The sequence below is a fragment of the Oncorhynchus mykiss genome, chromosome 26 (assembly GCF_013265735.2).
Source record: "Oncorhynchus mykiss isolate Arlee chromosome 26, USDA_OmykA_1.1, whole genome shotgun sequence".
Classification (NCBI taxonomy): Eukaryota; Metazoa; Chordata; class Actinopteri; order Salmoniformes; family Salmonidae; genus Oncorhynchus; species Oncorhynchus mykiss.
The window spans coordinates 36,212,719-36,236,876 of NC_048590.1; positions in this window are offsets into that span (position 1 = coordinate 36,212,719).

Sequence of the window (24,158 nt, forward strand, 5' to 3'; positions counted from 1 at the left end):
ATCAACAAGATAATCACTTAATATCCTCATTGTGATTGCTTTACTCCAGATTTAAACCTGATTAAAACTGGGGACAAACCTTCATCTCAGACATGCTCTCAAATCTCCTTTGAACATAACATGTGATGAAATAGGACACCGGAAATACTTCAATTCAAACTCTCATTGTTAAGAAGCATAGAGCCAATGGACACCTCCAGATGTACCTGGAACACTGGAACACCTGTGTGTTCTGAGAACCCCTACCTTCTGTTCTGTTGTCCTGCACAGAGAAGACAATGTACAGTAAACAGTTAAGTTCTGCATGCAATAAGTGGTTATGCGGCAGAAGAATTCATCACAAACAACAAAAATTTTCAAAAATGTGGCCTCTGTGAAAAAGTATTAATCTGTACAGCATTGGAAGGAATGTGGCTGCTGAAGACTCTAAACACACCTAAACCACTTGTTATATCATGAGTATGGCAATACACTTTTGCAAAGATCATACTTAGATGGCCATGCTTGGTTATTTATTAAATGTTATTTTTCAAGTCCAATCAGTAGTAAATCACATTTCAGCATGGTGCTTGACAATGTTGACTTCAACTCATGAGAATTTTTGTTTCCTTCTCTTTCTCGCTCCGTCTGTCTCTCATCTTTACATAAAAGTTCAGACAGGCTGCATATTAAAAGGAGCTAAAATATTCCCACTGTGTGTCAGAGGTGGTCAAAGACTTCTGCGTTCACACAGGACCTGACAAAGAGGAGGCGGCCAGCGCTTGGCCCACAGAGCCGTGTTGAAATAAATCCAAACCAGAGACAGAGACTGGGAGGTGAGCTCCAGAAACACACGACAGCACCACCACACCATGTTAGTAGCTCCACCCGTCAATGCATACCTGGGTTCAAATAGTATTTGAAATCTTTCAAATACTGTTAGCATTTGATTTAGCTTGCCTGGAGTGCCAGGTGAGTGGGGTTTGGCCTTTTGCCACTGTACTATTGGTCCATTAAGCTAGGCATGCTCAATCAAGCACAGACAAAGTATTTAAAAATGATTTCAAATAGAATCTGAACCTAGGTCTGAGCTCCGCTAGTCCCGTCCCACTCCTCCCTCTCCTCTTCACTGCTGCTGGCTGCTGCTGGGAACAAAGTCTGCGCATAGATTAATATTTATTTTGCAGCACACATAGTTCAGGACATATTATTGGGAAAAACACCATAACTTCAGTTCACGTCGCCCCCGTTGACCTACAGTATATCCCACTTGTTCTGAATCAGACAAATAAAGAAGTGGAATGTCCACAAATGGGTCCACATGGTTCACAGGAGAGATGGGTTCACATGAGAGGCTGGCTGGGACAGTGCATCTCAGAAACTTCCACCATTACCAGGCAGAGGGCTAAAGGACCATAGAAGGGGGTGCTTTGGGAGTTTACCATAAAAATGACTACCGGTGGCTGACACTTACACAGCATATAAAACCATGATATTACAATGATAATAAACTCAGCGAAAAAAAGAAACGTCCTCTCACTGTCAACAGCGTTTATTTTATGCAAACTTAACATGTGTAATACTTGTATGAACATAACAAGATTCAACAACTGAGACACAAACTGAGCAAGTTCCACAGACATGTGACTAACAGAAATTGAATAATGTGTCCCGGAACAAAGGGTGGGTCAAAATCAAAAGTAACAGTCAGTATCTGGTGTGGCCACCAGCTGCATTAAGTACTGCAGTGCATCTCCCCCTCATGGACTGCACCATATTTGCCAGTTCTTGCTGTGATATGTTACCCCACTCTTCCACCAAGGCATCTGAAAGTTTCCGGACATTTCTGGGGGGAATGGCCCAAGCCCTCACGCTCCGATCCATCAGGTCCCAGACATGCTCAATGGGATTGAGATCTGGGCTGTTCGCTGGCCATGGCAGAACACTGACATTCCTATCTTGCACGAAATCACGCACAAAAAGAGCAGTATGGCTGGTGCCATTGCCATGCTGGAGGGTCATGTCAGGATGAGCCTGCAGGAAGGGTACAACATGAGGGAGGAGGATGTCTTCCCTGTAACGCACAGCGTTGAGATTACCTGCAATGACAACAAGCTCAGTCCGATGATGCACACCACCCCAGACCATGACGGATCCTCCACCTCCAAATCGATCCCGCTCCAGATTACAGGCCTCAGTGTAACGCACATTTTGCCAGTCCTGTCTGGTCTAGGGACGGTGGGTTTGTACCCATAGACAACGTTGTTGTAGGTGATGTCTGGTGAGGACCTGCCTTACAACAGGCCTACAAGCCACCAGTCTAGCCTCTCTCAGCCTATTGCGGACAGTCTGTGCACTGATGGAGGGATTGTGCGTTCCTGGTGTAACTCGGGCAGTTGTTGTCGCCATCCTGTACCTGTTCCGCAGGTGTGATGTTCAGTTGTACCGATCCTGTGCAGGTGTTGTTACATGTGGTCTGCCACTGCGAGGATGATCAACTGTCCGTCCTGTCTCCCTGTAGTACTGTCTTAAGCGTCTCACAGTACGGACATTGCAATTTATTGCCCTGGCCACATCTGCAGTCCTCATGCCTCCTTGCAGCATGCCTAAGGCTCGTTCACATAGATGAGCAGGGACCCTGGACATCTTTCTTTTGGTATTTTTCAGAGTCAGTAGAAAGGCCCCTTTAGTGTCCTAAGTTTTCATAACCGTGACCTTAATTGCCTACCGTCTGTAAGCTGTTGGTGTCTTAACGACCGTTCCACATGTGCATACTCATGAATTGTTTATGGTTCATTGAACAAGCATGGGAAACAGTGTTTAAACCCTTTACAATGAAGATCTGTGAAGTTATTTGGATTTTTACAAATTATCTTTGAAAGACAGTGTCCTGAAAAAGAGACGTTTCTTTTTTTGCTGAGTTTAATAAAGACAAATGACACCTGACCTAGAAGAGCAGATGTATAATTGAAAAATTGTACCTTTTGGCAAAAATGTATGTTTCTTGCATAAAATAAAAAGTTTGTCCGAATGCCTCACTTTCCCAGAGAGGGGACTGAATCCCAATACTAAATGGCCTGAACGGTGGCATCAAGAAAGAGCAGTAATTGAGTAGCTCGATCCACTTGATATGATGTGGATTTGTGTCAAAATTGCTTTTACTGATCATGAGTGAACCTGTTGGCCATGTTATAGGGCAGAGGTACAGCGGCCTGGCTAGGCTTATGTGTCCCATGAACAGTCAGGCGCTTGTTGCATGCCACACGATAGGACACACAGTTGCCAACGCTGGGATTAAGAACCAATATTTGTAAACCACAGGTGGCTTGCAGGCATGGCGTGAAAACGGAGCAGAGAAACATTGGAATCCTTGGCAAAGCCTAAGTGTTAAAAACTATCGAATTGCTGGCCATGACAGGAACAGTTACACACACTGGCTTCTAGCTGACAATAACTATAAGCTATTCAACTATGAAACACTGGCCTTGTTTGTATTAACATTGTGTGTATGAGGATTCACATTTTACAATATAAAACATTAGATGGGGGAAATTGGGAATTATTTCTTAACTCCACACCACCACCACAATTCCTTTTCACCCCCTTTGTTTCCTACTGCATATTGCCTGATGAACAACTACAGAAAACAATGTTAGCACTTCTATAAAACTGAAATAAGTTCAGAAGTGAACAGTTTTGGACAAGAGGACCAAGCCCTTTAACTTTCCACATAGTAGGATAAGGATATACTCCCAGAATTCACATGATCAACCCCACACCAGGTCTATAAAGAAACTAAAAGATCCCAGACACACAACAAGGACCCACTGACTTTAACCTTTGTTTAAAAATGTTCCTTTAGCCTCAGGCCTCGGCAGTAAATTCATACAGCTATGAAATGAATGTGCCAGAGTCCACATCCCCATCCACTCTCTCATTAATCATACTGGGAGAGGGAAGAGATGGGGTAGGAAGTCAGGGTTTTTCTTTTTTATAATGGGCCAGATTGTGTAATTATTGTTGCACTCAATATTAACTGTGTTCCGGCTATCAACATCCGCTCTGTTGTGAAATGGAGAGGTGGGGAGGAGAGGAGAGAGGGGAGAGGAGCGGTTAACATACATCTGTGCTCACCGTGATCCACACTGCCTAAAAGTTTTAACCTTCACCACCTATAAAGACACATACACAGGCTTAAACACACACACACACACAGACACACACACACACACACACACACACACACCAGCTCAAACACACCCACACACACACAAACACACAGCAGGTACATACACATTTTCAAAAAGCTGATCAGAAGGGAACCCCTCTTAACCTTTGTAGTCAAATTCTCCTCAAACGCTTTGATAGCTAATCTGAAACAAATCTGACATTAAACTCAAGTGTTCAAATGCACTTTCTACCTGTGAAGGTGATGTGATGTGAATATCCTATTCTGTATGGTAATTGTACTGGCAATGAACCCCATAGCTCTGTCAATGAGGTGTTTGGTTTAAACACCTCCAGCATGGCCGCTCTGTTCTATAGGACAGTTCAGCCTCTATCTTAATTACACACGTCGTGAGCGGCAAGCAGGCGGGCAGAGCAGGAAATGACAGCCGTGGTGCTAGCTAGCTCACCTCAAACACAGCAGTGTGGTAAAAGTCAATAAAAGCAGGCCTAAACTCTGAGTAGGTACAGATGTAATATCATCATTTATTCACTCTTTTGTTGCTGAGAATTTTCCTGCACTGCAGGAAATGCAGTTGAGCTTAGTGATTTACATAAATGCACTGAAAACCTGCACTAACACACGGTTATGTTAACAGTTGTCACGATCACTGTCTTCGAACTCCCTGTCATAGATGAGCCAAGGCGCAGCGTGCATGTAATTCCACATTTTTTAAATAAAGTGAAACCTTCACAAAAAACAGGTAAACAGAAACCGAATGTGACTCATCCGTGGCGCACACAAAAACACACAGAAACTAAATAATTACCCAAAACATAGGTGGGAAAAGGCTGCCTAAGTATGATTTCCAATCAGAGACAACGACAGACTCTTATTGGGAACCACACTCTGCCAAAAACAAAGAAATAGAAAACATAGAATGTCCACCCAAATCACACCCTGACCTAACCAAATAGAGAAATAAAACGGCTCTCTAAGGTCAGGGCGTGACAACAGTATTACACTTTTCATGTAGCCTAATTTTGCCAGCTAATAGCCTACCACCAATCAAGCAACATTATCAAATCAAATGTATTGTCACATGCTTAAAAGCCCTTAACCAACAATGCAGTTTTATGAAAATACTCCCAAAAAATAAGAAATAAAAGTAACAAATAATTAAAGAGCAGCAGTAAAATAACAATAGCGAGGCTACAGTATATACAGGGGGTACCGGTACAGAGTCAATGTGCGGGGGCACTTGTTAGTCGACGTAATTGAGGTAATATTTACATCTAGGTAGAGTTATTAAACCCTGACCTTAAATTAAGACCAAAAAGATACGTTTTATTTTGATAAACTTCACGACATAGCCAATTTTGACTTTGTGCTGTGGTCACGAGTGACAACCCAGAGACACCTGCAGCTATAGGCTGCCGCTGCATGGGGAAACTTCAGGAGAAGAGAGAGGGAAAAGAAGAGGAGGTTAAATAAACACACAAAAAAAATCCTGTGGAGAAAGCTTTTGTCTGCCATATACTATCCTATTTTCATTCATTTATTTTATATAACCTTTATTTAACGAGGCAAGTCAGCTAAGAACAAATTCTTATTTACGATGGCAGCCTAACCTGGCCAAACCCGGATGAAACTGGGCCAAATGTGCGCTGGCCTATGTGACTCCCAATCCCAGCCAAATGTGATATAGCCTGGAATCGAACCAGGGACTGTAGTGACGCCTCTTGCACTGAGATGCAGTGCCTTAGACCACTGCACCACTCGGGAATATACACTCCAAAAAGTATTTGGTTAAAACACTCTACATTCATATGAGATTCTTCTTGATCCATAGCGGACAAAGAGTTTCACTATTGGGCATACTACAGAAAAGAAAGGATCAAAGTAGTACAAGAACAACCACTAGGAAATTCAGGGACAACAGAGGACAGAGTTAGTCTTGCTCTACTCTGGTGTTGTTGTGATCAGCAGTGCGATGAGTGTGCATCCCCTTCCCCAGCCCACCCTGCATGGTCTTCCCTTTAGACACTCCACACACACTTCCCAGCAACACAGCGGTATGGGGGACATTGTCCACCCTGGATCCCAGTGTAGTCCTTTCTCCTCCAGCTCAACATAAAGCTTCTGTCCCAGTGATGTGGTCTGGAGGTCAGGGAGGAGGGGATCCCACTCAGACATGATGCAGAGGGTAGAGGGAGGGAGGGAGACAATGGATAGCAGTTTTATAAAGGAGAGTTATTTTAGTGTTGACTGGAGGTTAGACAGCTTTAGTGTCAAACAGCGGAGTCAGGGACTTCTTTTCAGTGTATTAAGTGTGTCGTCCAGTATAAAGTAAAATATGTGTATTTTAGTAGTGATTTAGATGAGTTTTGGTCAGTGTGATTGCATCATCTGTATTCTGAATGTATATAACATGTTTATGAAGGAATGATATATGTTTATGACAATGTAATTATGTTTATGATAATGTTTCTATATCTTTACAACAATGTCTACATTGCTGAAACATTTGATATGTTTATGACAATGTCTATATGTTTATGACTATGTTTCTATATGTTTACAACAATGTCTATATGTTTATGACAATGTCTATATGTTTATGACAATGTCTCTGTATGTTTATGACAATAACTCTTTGTTTATGACAATGTCTCTTTGTTTATGACAACATCTCTTTGTTTATGACAAAGTCTCTTTGTTCATGACAATGTCTATATGTTTATGACAATGTCTCTTTGTTAATGACAATGTCTATGTGTTTATGACAATGTCTATGTGTTTATGACAAAGTCTCTTTGTTCATGACAATGTCTATATGTTTATGACAATGTCTATATGTTTATGACAATGTCTCTTTGTTCATGACAATGTCTATGTGTTTATGACAAACTCTATATGTTTATGACAATGTATCTTTGTTTATGACAATGTCTCTTTGCTTATGACAATGTCTCTTTGTTTATGACAATGTCTCTATATGGTTATGACAATGTCTCTATATGGTTATGACAATGTCTCTATTTGTTTATGACAATGTCTCTTTGTTTATGACAATGTATCTATATGTTTATGACAATGCCTCTTTGTTTATGAAAAATTATATATGTTTATGACAATGTCTATATATGTTTATGACAATGTCTCTTTGTTTATGACAATGTCTCTTTGTTTATGAAAATGTCTCTTTGTTTATGACAATGTCTCTATATGGTTATGACAATGTCTCTATATGGTTATGACAATGTCTCTATATGGTTATAACAATGTCTCTATATGGTTATGAAAATGTCTCTTTGTTTATGACAATGTCTATATGTTTATGACAATGTCTCTTTGTTTATGACAATGTCTCTTTGTTTATGACAATGTCTATATGTTTATGACAATGTCTCTTTGTTTATGACAATGTCTCTTTGTTTATGACAATGTCTCTTTGTTTATGACAATGTCTCTATATGTTTATGACAATGTCTCTTTGTTTATGACAATGTCTCTATATGTTTATGACAATGTCTCTTTGTTTATGAAAAATTATATATGTTTATGACAATGTCTATATATGTTTATGACAATGTCTCTTTGTTTATGACAATGTCTCTTTGTTTATGAAAATGTCTCTTTGTTTATGACAATGTCTCTATATGGTTATGACAATGTCTCTATATGGTTATGACAATGTCTCTATATGGTTATAACAATGTCTCTATATAGTTATGAAAATGTCTCTTTGTTTATGACAATGTCTATATGTTTATGACAATGTCTCTTTGTTTATGACAATGTCTCTTTGTTTATGACAATGTCTCTTTGTTTATGAAAATGTCTCTTTGTTTATGACAATGTCTATATGTTTATGACAATGTCTCTTTGTTTATGACAATGTCTCTTTGTTTATGACAATGTCTCTTTGTTTATGACAATGTCTCTTTGTTTATGACAATGTCTCTTTGTTTATGACAATGTCTATATGTTTATGACAATGTCTATATGTTTATGACAATGTCTCTGTATGTTTATGACAATGTCTCTTTGTTTATGACAATGTCTATATGTTTATGACAATGTATCTTTGTTTATGACAATGTCTATATGTTTATGACAATGTCTCTGTATGTTTATGACAATGTCTCTTTGTTTATGACAATGTCTCTTTGTTTATGACAATGTCACTTTGTTTATGACAATGTCTATATGTTTATGACAATGTCTCTGTATGTTTATGACAATGTCTTTATATGTTTATGACAATGTCTCTTTGTTTATGACAATGTCTCTTTGTTTATGACAATGTCTTTATATGTTTATGACAACGCCTCTTTGTTCATGACAATGACTATATGTTTATGACAATGTCTCTTTGTTAATGACAATGTCTCTTTGTTTATGACAAAGTCTCTTTGTTCATGACAATGTCTATATGTTTATGACAATGTCTATATGTTTATGACAATGTCTATATGTTTATGACAATGTCTCTATGTTTATGACAATGTCTCTTTGTTAATGACAATGTCTCTTTGTTTATGACAAAGTATTTTTGTTCATGACAATGTCTATATGTTTATGACAATGTCTATATGTTTCTGACAATGTCTCTATGTTTATGACAAAGTTTCTTTGTTTATGACAATGTCTCTTTGTTTATGACAATGTCTCTTTGTTTATGACAAAGTCTCTGTATGCTTATCACAATGTCTATATATGGTTATGACAATGTCTCTATATGGTTATGACAATGTCCCTATATGTTTATGACAATGTCTATATGTTTCTGACAATGTCTCTATGTTTATGACAAAGTCTCTTTGTTTATGACAATGTCTCTTTGTTTATGACAATGTCTCTTTGTTTATGACAATGTCTCTATATGGTTAGGACAATGTCTATATATGGTTATGACAATGTCTCTATATGGTTATGACAATGTCCCTATATGTTTATGACAATGTCTCTTTGTTTATGAAAAATGATATATGTTTATGACAATGTCTCTTTGTTTATGACAATGTCTTTATGTTTATGATAATGTCTCTTTGTTTATGACAATGTCTCTATATGTTTATGACATTGTCTCTATATGTTTATGACAATGTATCTTTGTTTATGACAATGTCTATATGTTTATGACAATGTCTCTTTGTTTATGACAATGTCTCTTTGTTTATGACAATGTCTCCATATGTTTATGACAATGTCTATATGTTTATGACAATGTCTCTTTGTTTATGACAATGTCCATATGTTTATGATAATGTCTCTGTATGTTTATGATAATGACTCTGTATGTTTATGACAATGTCTCTATATGTTTATGACAATGTCTCTTTGTTTATGACAATGTCCATATGTTTATGATAATGTCTCTGTATGTTTATGACAATGTCTCTGTATGTTTATGACAATGTCTCTATATGTTTATGACAATGTCCATATGTTTATGATAATGTCTCTGTATGTTTATGATAATGACTCTGTATGTTTATGACAATGTCTCTATATGTTTATGACAATGTCTCTTTGTTTATGAAAAATGATATATGTTTATGACAATGTCTCTGTATGTTTATGACAATGTCTCTGTATGTTTATGACAATGTCTCTATATGTTTATGACAATGTCTCTTTGTTTATGACAATGTCTCTTTGTTCATGACAATGCCTACATGTTTATGACAATGTCTCTTTTTTAATGACAATGTCTCTTTGTTTATGACAAAGTCTCTTTGTTTATGACAAAGTCTCTTTGTTTATGACAATGTCTCTTTGTTAATGACAATGTCTCTTTGTTTATGACAAAGTCTCTTTGTTCATGACAATGTCTATGTGTTTATGACAATGTCTATATGTTTATGACAATGTTTCTATGTTTATGACAATGTCTCTTTGTTTATGACAATGTCTCTTTGTTTATGACAAAGTATCTGTATGCTTATCACAATGTCTCTATATGGTTATGACAATGTCTCTATATGGTTATGACAATGTCTCTATATGTTTATGACAATGTCTCTTTGTTTATGACAATGTCTCTTTGTTTATGACAATGTCTCTTTGTTTATGACAATGTGTCTATATGGTTATGACAATGTCTCTATATGGTTAGGACAATGTCTATATATGGTTATGACAATGTCTCTATATGGTTATGACAATGTCTCTTTGTTTATGAAAAATGATATATGTTTATGACAATGTCTCTTTGTTTATGACAATGTCTATATGTTTATGACAATGTCTCCATATGTTTATGACCAAGTCTCTTTGTTTATGACAATGTCTATATGTTTATGACAATGTCTCTTTGTTTATGACAATGTCTCTTTGTTTATGACAATGTCTCCATATGTTTATGACAATGTCTCTTTGTTTATGACAATGTCTATATGTTTATGACAATGTCTCTTTGTTTATGACAATGTCTATACGTTTATGATAATGTCTCTGTATGTTTATGACAATGTCTCTATATGTTTATGACAATGTCTCTTTGTTTATGAAAAATGATATATGTTTATGACAATGTCTCTATATGTTTATGACAATGTCTCTTTGTTTATGAAAAATGATATATGTTTATGACAATGTCTCTATATGTTTATGACAATGTCTCTATATGGTTATGACAATGTCTCTATATGGTTATGACAATGTCTCTATATGTTTATGACAATGTCTCTTTGTTTATGAAAAATGATATATGTTTATGACAATGTCTCTGTATGTTTATGACAATGTCTCTATATGTTTATGACAATGTCCATATGTTTATGATAATGTCTCTGTATGTTTATGATAATGACTCTGTATGTTTATGACAATGTCTCTTTGTTTATGAAAAATGATATATGTTTATGACAATGTCTCTGTATGTTTATGACAATGTCTCTGTATGTTTATGACAATGTCTCTTTGTTTATGAAAAATGATATATGTTTATGACAATGTCTCTATATGTTTATGACAATGTCTCTTTGTTTATGAAAAATGATATATGTTTATGACAATGTCTCTATATGTTTATGACAATGTCTCTTTGTTTATGACAATGTCTCTTTGTTTAAGACAAGGTCTCTTTGTTCATGACAATGCCTACATGTTTATGACAATGTCTCTTTTTTAATGACAATGTCTCTTTGTTTATGACAAAGTCTCTTTGTTTATGACAATGTCTCTTTGTTTATGACAAAGTCTCTTTGTTCATGACAATGTCTATGTGTTTATGACAATGTCTATATGTTTATGACAATGTTTCTATGTTTATGACAATGTCTCTTTGTTTATGACAATGTATCTTTGTTTATGACAATGTCTCTTTGTTTATGACAAAGTATCTGTATGCTTATCACAATGTCTCTATATGGTTATGACAATGTCTCTATATGGTTATGACAATGTCTCTATATGGTTATGACAATGTCTCTTTGTTTATGACAAAGTCTCTGTATGCTTATCACAATGTCTCTATATGGTTATGACAATGTCTCTATATGGTTATGACAATGTCTCTATATGGTTATGACAATGTCTATATATGTTTATGACAATGTCTCTTTGTTTATGACAATGTCTCTTTGTTTATGACAATGTCTCTTTGTTTATGACAATGTGTCTATATGGTTATGACAATGTCTCTATATGGTTAGGACAATGTCTATATATGGTTATGACAATGTCTCTATATGGTTATGACAATGTCTCTTTGTTTATGAAAAATGATATATGTTTATGACAATGTCTCTTTGTTTATGACAATGTCTATATGTTTATGATAATGTCTCTGTATGTTTATGATAATGTCTCTGTATGTTTATGACATTGTCTCTATATGTTTATGACAATGTCTCTTTGTTTATGACAATGTCTCCATATGTTTATGACCAAGTCTCTTTGTTTATGACAATGTCTATATGTTTATGACAATGTCTCTTTGTTTATGACAATGTCTCTTTGTTTATGACAATGTCTCCATATGTTTATGACAATGTCTCTTTGTTTATGACAATGTCTATATGTTTATGACAATGTCTCTTTGTTTATGACAATGTCTATATGTTTATGATAATGTCTCTGTATGTTTATGACAATGTCTCTATATGTTTATGACAATGTCTCTTTGTTTATGAAAAATGATATATGTTTATGACAATGTCTCTATATGTTTATGACAATGTCTCTATATGGTTATGACAATGTCTCTATATGTTTATGACAATGTCTCTATATGGTTATGACAATGTCCCTTTGTTTATGACAATGTCTCCATATGTTTATGACAATGTCTCTTTGTTTATGACAATGTCTCCATATGTTTATGACAATGTCTCTTTGTTTATGACAATGTCTCTTTGTTTATGACAACGTCTCTTTGTTCATGACAATATCTATATGTTTATGACAATGTCTCTTTGTTAATGACAATGTCTCTTTGTTTATGACAAAGTCTCTTTGTTCATGACAATGTCTATATGTTTATGACAATGTCTCTTTGCTTCTGACAATGTCTCTTTGTTTATGATAATGTCTCTTTGTTTATGACAATGTCTATATGTTTATGACAATGTCTCTTTGTTAATGACAATGTCTCTTTGTTTATGACAAAGTCTCTTTGTTTATGACAATGTCTATATGTTTATGACAATGTCTCTTTGTTTATGACAATGTCTCTTTGTTTATGACAATGTCTCTACATGTTTATGACAATGTCTCTATGTGTTTATGACAATGTCTCTATGTTTATGACAATGTCTCTTTGTTTATGACAATGTCTCTTTGTATATGACAATGTCTCTTTGTATATGACAATGTCTCTTTGTTTATGACAAAGTCTCTGTATGCTTATCTCAATGTCTCTATATGTTTATGACAATGTGTCTATATTGTTATGACAATGTCTCTATATGGTTATGACAATGTCTATGTTTATGAAAAATGATATATGTTTATGACAATGTCGATGTTTATGAAAAATTATATATGTTTATGACAATGTCTCTTTGTTTATGACAAAGTCTCTTTGTTTATGACTATGTCTCTATATGTTTATGACAATGTCTCTATATGTTTATGACAATGTCTATATGTTTATGACAATGTCTATATGTTTATGACAATGTCTATATGTTTATGACAATGTCACTAAATGTTTATGACAATGTCTCTAAATGTTTAATGCAATTTCTATATGTTTATGACAATGTCTCTAAATGTTTAATGCAATTTCTATATGTTTATGAAAATGTCTATAAATGTTTACAGAATATTATGTATGTTTATGACAATGTCTCATTATGTTTTTGAACAATGTTCTATGTTTCTGACAATGTTTATATGTTTATGACAATGTCTCTTCATGTTTATGACAATGTCTCTATATATTTATGACAATGTCCATATATTTTTATGATAATGTCTTTAAATGTTTATGACAATTTTTCTAAATTGTTATGGCAATGTCTATATTTTTATGACAATTATATATGTTAATTACAATGTCTATATGTGTGTGACAATGTCTATATGTTTATGAAAATGTCTCTATGTGTGTGACAATGTCTACATTATTATGGCAATGTCTATATGTTTATGACAATTATATATGTTAATTACAATGTCTATATATGTATGACAATGTCTATATGTTTATGACAATTATATATGTTAATTACAATGTCTATATATGTATGACAATGTCTATATGTTTATGACAATGTCTGTATGTTTGTGACAATGTTTCTATATGTTTAAGACAATGTCTGTATGTTTGTGACAATGTTTCTATATGTTTAAGACAATGTCTGTATGTTTGTGACAATGTTTCTATATGTTTAAGACAATGTCTGTATGTTTGTGACAATGTTTCTACATGTTTAAGACAATGTCTGTATGTTTGTGACAATGTTTCTATATGTTTAAGACAATGTCTGTATGTTTAAGAAAAATAATATATTCTATGTATATTCTATGTATATATATATTCTATTCTATGACAATGTCTCTACATATTTTTTACAATGTTCATATGTTTATGACAATGTCTCTACATTTTTAAGGCAATGTCTATATGCTTATAAAAATTAAATATGTTAATTACAATGTCTATATGTGTGTGACAATGTCTATATGTTTATGAAAATGTCTCTGTATGTTTATGTGTTAATGACAATGTCTATATGTTTATGAAAATGTCTCTGTATGCTTATGTGTTAATGACAATGTCTATATGTTTAATGCAAGGTTTATATGTTCATGATAATGTTTATATGTTTTTGACAATGTCTCTAAATGTTTACAGAATATTACATATATTTATGACAATGTCTCTTTATGTTTATAAACAATGATCTATGTTTATGACAGTCTATATATTTCTGACAATGTCTCTTTATGTTTATAAACAATGATCTATGTTTATGACATTTTGTCTAAATGTTTATGGCAATGTCTATACGTTTATGATTATGTCTTCGTATGTTTACGACAATGGAGCTTTATGTTTATGACAATGTCTATCTTTACGAAAAATTCTATATGTTTATGACAATGTCTATCTTTACGAAAAATTCTATATGTTTATGACAATGTCTATCTTTACGAAAAATTCTATATGTTTATGACAATGTCTATCTTTACGAAAAATTCTATATGTTTATGACAATTTCTATCTTTACGAAAAATTCTATATGTTTATGAAAATGTCTCTCTATATGTTTATGACAATGTCTATATGTTTATGACAATGTCTCTAAATGTTTATGAAAAGTCTATGTTCAATGCAATTTCTCTATATGTTTATGACAATGTCTCTTTGTTAATTACAATGTCTATATGCTTATGACAATGTCTATATGTTTATGACAATGTTTATATGTTTATGACAATGTTTCTATATGTTTATGACAATGTCTATATGTTTATGGCAATGTCTATGTCTGTATGACAATGTCTTTCCGTTCATGACAATGTCTGTATGTTAATGATGATGTCTGTGTGTCTATGATAATGTTTCTATAGGTTCACGACAATGTCTATATGTGTTTCTATTTACTTTTCATGTAATTTTTTTAACCTTTAGTACATACATTTGTTTTATCAAGAGACAACAGGTTCAACAGTTAGTTTGTGTTTTTATTCTGGCACAAAAAGTGTATGTAACTGCGAATGGGTATGAACATGTGAGCCGGAGTGTGTTTGCAATGCATGTGTGTATGTGTTTGCACATACTCTACAGGCTAGGCAGGGGGCGAGATCACTGTGTTTAGTGTTGTTGGGGAGATCTGAGGAACACTTGACCAGGCGAACTGGCACATTTAGCCTGTGTCACCCCTTCCACCACACACACACACACACACACACACACACACACACACACACACACACACACACACACACACACACACACACACACACACACACACACACACACACACACACACACCACGTCCCTGCTCCATCTCTGACTGCCTCTGCAGACACAAAGGGCCTGCTGTGCAGACAACTCAACTGGAAGAGAGCTTAACCCTTCACCCCCAGGGTCAAACTATTAACACAAACACTATTCCCTAGTATGCAAATGAACCATCTTATGACTGATATGAAACATACACTTATGGATGACAGATATAATAACAGGCACTTAAAGTTTGACTTAGTTTCAAATGCATTTAACATAAAATCTGAGGTAAAATATGAAATTAAGAGCAGAAAATGATCTACAGTGTCACGTTATAAATGTTTTAAAAAACTACCAAGTAACTTTATTGTAAAAGCCTTAGATCAGCTAGATGTAATTGTCCATACCGTCTGTGTGTGTGTGTGTGTATTCCCTGCCATATTGTACTGCATTTGTCTCTTCATAAAAGATTAACGCAATCATGTCCTGAGTTTTTACACCTCTAACTTCCACTCCTCATTGAGAGAGAGAAAAGTTCTAGAAGCTTGTAATTCCCAGTCATCTGAACTTCTGTGCTCCGACTGTAAATGCAGAAAGGAAAGGAGAGAGAGCTTCATCAGACGGCATGTTTAGCTGTGTGTAATTGGGACAGAGGTGCGTGTAGGAGGCAGGTGTGGAGGCATTGTTCTCTTTGATGGGATTATTTGGACTTCTCAATGCTGGAAAACTAGGCATCATCATAGGGAGTGGAGGGGAGGCAGCCATCTACATTTACAATGGCTGGATTTGGTTTTTCCTCAAGGTTGTGTAATTATACCTGCTCTCTGTGTAAATAGGAGCAGGAGGCTTCACGACCTGGATGACTACTGTCTTGTCTACTTTGAAAGTAGATTCACTTCAAACTCCTCAGGAGGAGAAAGTACAATGTTCTGTTTTGCTCTTCTTTTTGCTCTTTTCATCTGTCTTTCTCATCCCTTTTTCTTGTTTCAAGGGCTTGGCGATCTTGGGTGATTAAGTTATTATTACAAATGAATAAATGTGAATACATAATACTGCATCAAGCCAGGTGAATAAACGAGTTGAACAGAGCAGTTTGATGTAAAGTTCAGAACAGAACACCTTATATAAAGTGAACAGTGATGTCCATTGGGAAAGGTCCTACACTCTTAGAAACCCAGAAGGATTCTTCAGCTTTTCCCATAGGATAACCCTTTTGGTTCCAGGTCGAACCCTTTTGGGTTCCATGTAGAACCCTTTCCACAGAGGGTTCTACATTGAACCCAAAAGGGTTCTTTGGGACCAAAATGGGTCCAAGAGTTTCTAAGAGTGTAGGGAACTGATAAAGCTTCCCCTTGGCATGTACTGCACTCACTTGTACCCTGATCTGACTTTGACCAGTCTAGAGACTAAGAGATGGCATTATCATTAAGACTGCACACCGGGGGGTAATGTGCCGTACATGGACGTAGACAGACTGAGTACAGGATTAAGGACAAATCACTTTGTGGTATCTGGCTGAACACAGAGCACAGAGCCATGGCGTGCATGTGTACGCGCCTGTGTAACAAAAGGAACTACTAGTAGTTAGTGCATGTACTGTACGCAAATTAATTGCTGAAGAAGCTGACTTAACAGAAAATGCACTCTCTTGCATAAGTATCTTTGTGAGTGGTGACATGAGACCAGATCTGACAGGCTACAGTGGAGGTGTGAGGGAGTGCAGGTCAGGAGTGCAGTGTGCACGGTTTAGGTTTTAGGGTGTATGGAGCAGTTTGCACAGTGTAGGTTTTAGGGTGTAGGGAGCAGTATTCACCTGTACAGTATACTCACTACTACCCATGTCAAACCTCTCAGCTGCCAGTAACAAAAGGGGAGAAAAGGAAACACATGCTTAAGTCAGCCGCATTTACTCCTGACCTTCCTTACCAGGGTACGCTGCAGTTAAGCTGAGGGGATTTACACCAGCTCAACATTTACACCATATGGATGCTTTATTACAGAGTAATGATGGCTTGCTCTCTCTCCTATTCCTCTTCCTCCCCTTCTCTCGCACTTGTTCGCTCTATCTCCCTCCCTCTCTCTCATGCTCGCACTTCTTCTTCTTCCCAATCTCTCTCTCTCTCAAATCTCCGTCTCTCTCTCAATTTCCATGTGTACTCTCGTTCTTCTCTCACACACTCTCTCTCCTTTTTCTCTTGCTCTCCCCCCCCCTCCCTCTCTCTCTCTCACTAGAGATGATTTGAAAACCAAATAGCCTCATGTGTAACCAGGTGATCAGAAGAACTTAAAGGATCTTATGAAACTCAAGAGGAATGCAATGCAGGGATTTTTTGAAACTCCATGCTTTATGTGGGTCACACTTAGACTCATTTAATTTACCAAGTAAGACCAGCAGAATTGTAGATAAAATGGTCACAGTAGGCATACATTATGTGGCTTTGTATTTGAAATCAGACCATATAGATATTGATATAAGTTAGTATATATATATATTTACATATTACATTGAGGCAAATAAATATTATTGAATTTATACCAATGATTATCCTGTGCAGATTTTAAAAACATTTATTTCTTACATTTTTGGGTGTGAGAATTATTGGATTTGTGCTGAAATGAGAAAAGAGCTTGGTATTGATTTGGTGTATTCCATATTAGCAGGGAATAATCAATATGGAGATGGTGCTTATTAAAGCGTAAAGAGCAGGGATGGGCTCTCAACCAATCAGCTCAGCTCATCTCATAACTGACCATGCTGAGATAATGCACTTAATGCATCACATATTGCTTTTGATTATGGGGGAAATAATGGTGGTCAATTATGCTAATCATGCAGGAAAATAACCTGGTAACAATATGATATTCTAAAGATGAGATAAACAGTAACATGGAAATGGTCATATTCAGTCATTTATAAGAGGCAAACCATCCATCAAAGTATGGCTTACTGCTATGAACATACTTTTTCTTGGCATTTTGAAAACTAGGTACCCAATGGTATGAAGTGCATGAGAAAGCAAATCACTCAGCACTAATGCTTCTGCAGATTTTGGGACACTGGGTTTATTCTATTCTGGTTAGGTGCTCAGTTCTCTCAACATTGTCAGGATCCATAGAATAAAGTTGGTAAAGTGCTCTTAAATTCACCGAGATGGATCTACTTGGTCCACATTAGCGAATGTGGGCACTGGGCTAAAGAAATCCTAACTAAAATGGCAGAAAGTTGAATTTGGGGCTGATCTTAGAACTGAAGCCAAATGTTTGTTCCTTGGCTTTCTGAATTAGTCCTAGAAGGCATTTCAGAGTCTGGGAATTAAAAGTGAGGGGGTAATTTACAAATTAATGCAGTTGCAGTTGTGAAAATATAACTGTGGGCTTAGTTTGGGACACTGGAACAAACAACAGTTTAGAGGGGAGAGGGAGAAAAAATAGGGAAAGCCCCATGTTAATTTGTTACAGATCTGCAGCATTTATCACCTAGACGCCAAGGCAACTACTCTGTTGTGGCTTGAAATGAAATGAGTGGTCTTCTTCTGTAACAGAAACAGTGTTCCCAGCCAGTTACAGGTCAGCAGACAGAGGCCTATAGCCCATACAGAGGCCTATAGCCCAGACAGAGGCCTATAGCCCAAACAGAGACCTATAGCCCAGACAGAGGCCTGTAGCCCAAACAGAGACCTATAGCCCAGACAGAGGCCTATAGCCCAGACAGAGTCCTATAGCCCAGACAGAGGCCTATAGCCCAGACAGAGTCCTATAGCCCAGACAGAGTCCTATAGCCCAGACAGAGGCCTATAGCCCAGACAGAGTCCTATAGCCCAGACAGAGTCCTATAGCCCAGACAGAGGCCTATAGCCCAGACAGAGTCCTATAGCCCAGACAGAGGCCAGAGTCTGAGTGTCTCAGCCCAACTGCAGTGTTGTGCTGTGTGCAAATGAACTGCTCTCCCTTTCTTCCAATTCATTTCTCATGCCACATTATTTGTACTCCCCTTTTCATGAATGTTAGGTCCTATCTTGTGGCCCTCCCTCTCAAAAGCCTGCCCGGTGACAGAGGAGACCTGCCACGCTGAAAAAGGAGGACCTGCCATGAACTGAGTGTCAGCCATTAAATATGATTTCGCCCCTGAATGGCGATGCAAACACATTCAACTCAGTGAAACTCATCAAGACCCGCATAATCTCTCTTTTCTTAAGCATAACAATGATTTCAGCTGGGAAATGCAATGCTTTTGGTGGGACTGAACCATTGATTCAAGTTGCATTCAAAGTAATAAATCAAGTCCAGCTTCACATCCTGTGCCCATTTGCCTAATTCAGTGGGGCTCACCATACTAGTCAATAAGTTGAAAGAATATATTCAATACACTGAGCAATTCACTGACAACACAGAATAATAAACCCCCCTTGCTTTAAACCCAGAACATAAGGCCAATGTCCACAAAAAATGTATTACAGTACCCTACTCTAACGGCAAAGTACTTATTCTTGTGCAATGATCATTTTAATTGTGTTACTGTAATGTTATATGTTATATATTCTTAAACATTAAAAAGCAGCAAGAAATCATTGACTAAGCCAATGCAGGCTGTCCTGGGACGGGACAGACAGATACAGACAGAATGTATAGAGGTGTTAAGCCCTAGCCTGATGAAATAAGTAAGTGAACTGTCTGTTTGATTCCTCTCAGCGGCCATCATCCTAACCTCCACCTCCACCACCTCCACCTCCACCACCACCTCCCCAATGCCCCTCAGAGGACAACTCCCAGGTCCAGTAGGATATGGCTTTCTGAATTATTATTTAGATTTCTGAACAAAGTTTCCTTTCTATTGACTTTGCTTAAAAGCTTCCAGGGGAAAGAAGCCAGGCCGCCCTCTCCTTTAATTACACCCCACCACACACACACACGCACGCACGCGCGCACGCACACACACACACACACACACACACACACACACACACACACACACACACACACACACACACACACACACACACACACACACACACACACACACACACACACACACACACACACACACACACACACACACACACACACACACACACACACACACACCACACACACACACACACACAGAGCGAAGGGACAGCTGTGTCAGAGCTCTCAGTAGTCAGACCATTGTAATCTGCATTAACCACATTGCAGGGGAGTGCAAAGGGTCAAAGTCTTTAAGTGCCTGTAGGGATCTGTGCTGCTTGTGGATTACAAGCTATCACTCTGGGTACATTGGGGTAATTGTACAGTGCCAGCAGCACAGCCTCTCTGTTGTTCACATGAAATTATTTACCATACGTGTTCATGTTTTGATTTAAAGGCTGAGAGAGTATTCATTGTCATAAGGGTTTCAAGTGGAAGATTATGTGATGGGGCTAATGCATGCTATGCTTTAACAATGAACAATGAATTAACCTAAAGACATGGTTGTAGTTAGAGGTATAATTCAACTCATACATATCCCATATCAAGTGGCCTGTCTATGCATTCCATTCAAAACATTATAAACTCATTTAAAAGTTTAAATACTTGTATATTTCCAACAGTTATTCTGTATTCCTATATACACTGCTCAAAAAAATAAAGGGAACACTTAAACAACACAATGCAACTCCAAGTCAATCACACTTCTGTGAAATCAAACTGTCCACTTAGGAAGCAACACTGATTGACAATATATTTCACATGCTGTTGTTCAAATGGAATAGACAACAGGTGGAAATTAAAGGCAATTAGCAAGACACCCCCAATAAAGGAGTGGTTCTGCAGGTGGTGACCACAGACCACTTCTCAGTTCCTATGCTTCCTGGCTGATGTTTTGGTCACTTTTGAATGCTGGCGGTGCTTTCACTCTAGTGGTAGCATGAGACGGCGTCTACAACCCACACAAGTGGCTCAGGTAGTGCAGCTCATCCAGGATGGCACATCAATGCGAGCTGTGGCAAAAAGGTTTTCTGCGTCTGTCAGCGTAGTGTCCAGAGCATGGAGGCGCTACCAGGAGACAGGCCAGTACATCAGGAGACGTGGAGGAGGCCGTAGGAGGGCAACAACCCAGCAGCAGGACCGCTACCTCCGCCTTTGTGCAAGGAGAAGCACTGCCAGAGCCCTGCAAAATGACCTCCAGCAGGCCACAAATGTGCATGTGTCTGCTCAAACGGTCAGAAACAGACTCCATGAGGGTGGTATGAGGGCCCGACGTCCACAGGTGGGGGTTGTGCTACCACCCAACACCGTGCAGGACGTTTGGCATTTGCCAGAGAACACCAAGATTGGCAAATTCGCCACTGGCGCCCTGTGCTCTTCACAGATGAAAGCAGCTTCACACTGAGCACATGTGACAGACGTGACAGTCTGGAGACGCCGTGGAGAATGTTCTGCTGCCTGCAACATCCTCCGGCATGACCGGTTTGGCGGTGGGTCAGTCATGGTGTGGGGTGGCATTTCTTTTGGGGGCCGCACAGCCATCCATGTGCTCGCCAGAGGTAGCCTGACTTCCATTAGGTACCGAGATGAGATCCTCAGACCCCTTGTGAGACCATATGCTGGTGCGGTTGGCTCTGGGTTCCTCCTGATGCAAGACAATGCTAGACCTCATGTGGCTGGAGTGTGTCAGCAGTTCCTGCAAGAGGAAGGCACTGATGCTATGGACTGGCCCGCCGTTCCCCAGACCTGAATCCAATTGAGCACATCTGGGACATCATGTCTCGCTCCATCCACCAACGCCACGTTCCACCACAGACTGTCCAGGAGTTGGCGGATGCTTTAGTCCAGGTCTGGGAGGAGATCCCTCAGGAGACCATCCGCCACCTCATCAGGAGCATGCCCAGGCGTTGTAGGGAGGTCATACAGGCACGTGGAGGCCACACACACACACACACTACTGAGCCTCATTTTGACTTGTTTTAAGGACATTACATCAAAGTTGGATCAGCCTGTAGTGTGGTTTTCCACTTTAATTTTGAGTGTGACTCCAAATCCAGACCTCCATGGGTTGATAAATTTGATTTCCATTGATCATTTTTGTGTGATTTTGTTGTCAGCACATTCAACTATGTAAAGAAAAAAGTATTTAATAAGAATATTTAATTCATTCAGATCTAGGATGTGTTATTTTAGTGTTCCCTTGATTTTTTTGAGCAGTGTATAAATCATAGAAAGTGTGTCAACTCAAAGCTAACAGCATATTGTGCCAGCCAACAGACCTCCAGTATTCAGGACGGTCAGTAGCAGCAGGCAGTGAAGCCCTGAGCCCTGGAGACCTGATCATCCCTGGAGACCTGATCATCCCTGGAGACCTGATCAGCCCTGGAGACCTGATCATCCCTGGAGACCTGATCATCCATGGAGACCTGATCAGGAGGGAAGGACCTTTAAAGCTCTTTCACAGGACTGATGATGACTGTACATAGAGGAACTTGGTCTCAGAGCATTTCGTATCATTCTGTACATAAAGTTGAGACACTCCTTTTAGATATGTTATGTTTGGTATGAGTTACTTCAGGCAAAAACGAAAGGAGGTGGGGGTGGATGGGTGGGCGTATAACGTTGCGAGTTCGAATGTCATCACGGATGTCATCAACTTTAGCATTTTAGCTACTAAACTTTTCAACTACTTTTTTTTAGCTGTTTTGCAACTAAGTAGCATGTTAGCTAACCCTTCCCCTAACTCTAACCCTAAACTTAACCCTTTTAGCTAACCCTACCCCTAACCCTAATCTTAACCCTTTAACCTAACTCCTCAACTTAACTCTAACCTTAACCCTAACCCCTAGCCTAGCTAACATTATCGAGCTTGCTAACTTTAGCCAACTACCTAGAATTCGTAACATATTTTACGTTTTGCAAATTCGTGACATATAGTGCGAACTGCAATTAGTAACATATGGACCTCCACAAATTAATACATGCCATATGAAACGTAACATATCACACTAAATGGAGTGTCTTTGATTTAGGTACAAATAATGGAGTGTCTCTAATTTAGGTACAAATAATATGAAATGCTCTGAGACCAGGTTGCTTAGGGACCACCTATAATGATCTGAATAATTTGAATTTATCAACCAAAAATATGGTAATTGACTAGAGTATCTTGCAGTCATTAGATACAAGTATTCCTAAAATGTTTTTGACAAAAATGATGAAATCAAAATAATCCATCAATTATCAACAACAACAACAAAAATCCTTTCTGTGCATGTTTCTTGCTAATAGAAATGTCTGATTAATCCCATTAACTTCTCAGAGCCTTTTATAAAGGGGAAACATATGTCTTGATGAATATTGTCAGGGCCTAAATTTAGTGTCATTGAGAACAGCTTTCCCAGAGCCAGGCAGTAGACAGCTTGTGTGATGCCTGGCCTGCCTGCGCTGCGTCGCACGGAGCTTATATTTATCCCAGCCGTCTGTGTCTGTCTGTGGAGGAATGACAGAGAGCTCAATGGAGGCGTCCGTCTCCACGTCTCCCCTCCTGCCGCCCCGACACTCCCTTCCCCCATCCCGTCCCCTATACCTCCAGACACTGGTGATGAATGCAGGCATAGTGTGTGTGTATGTCTCAACCACACACAGATGACATTA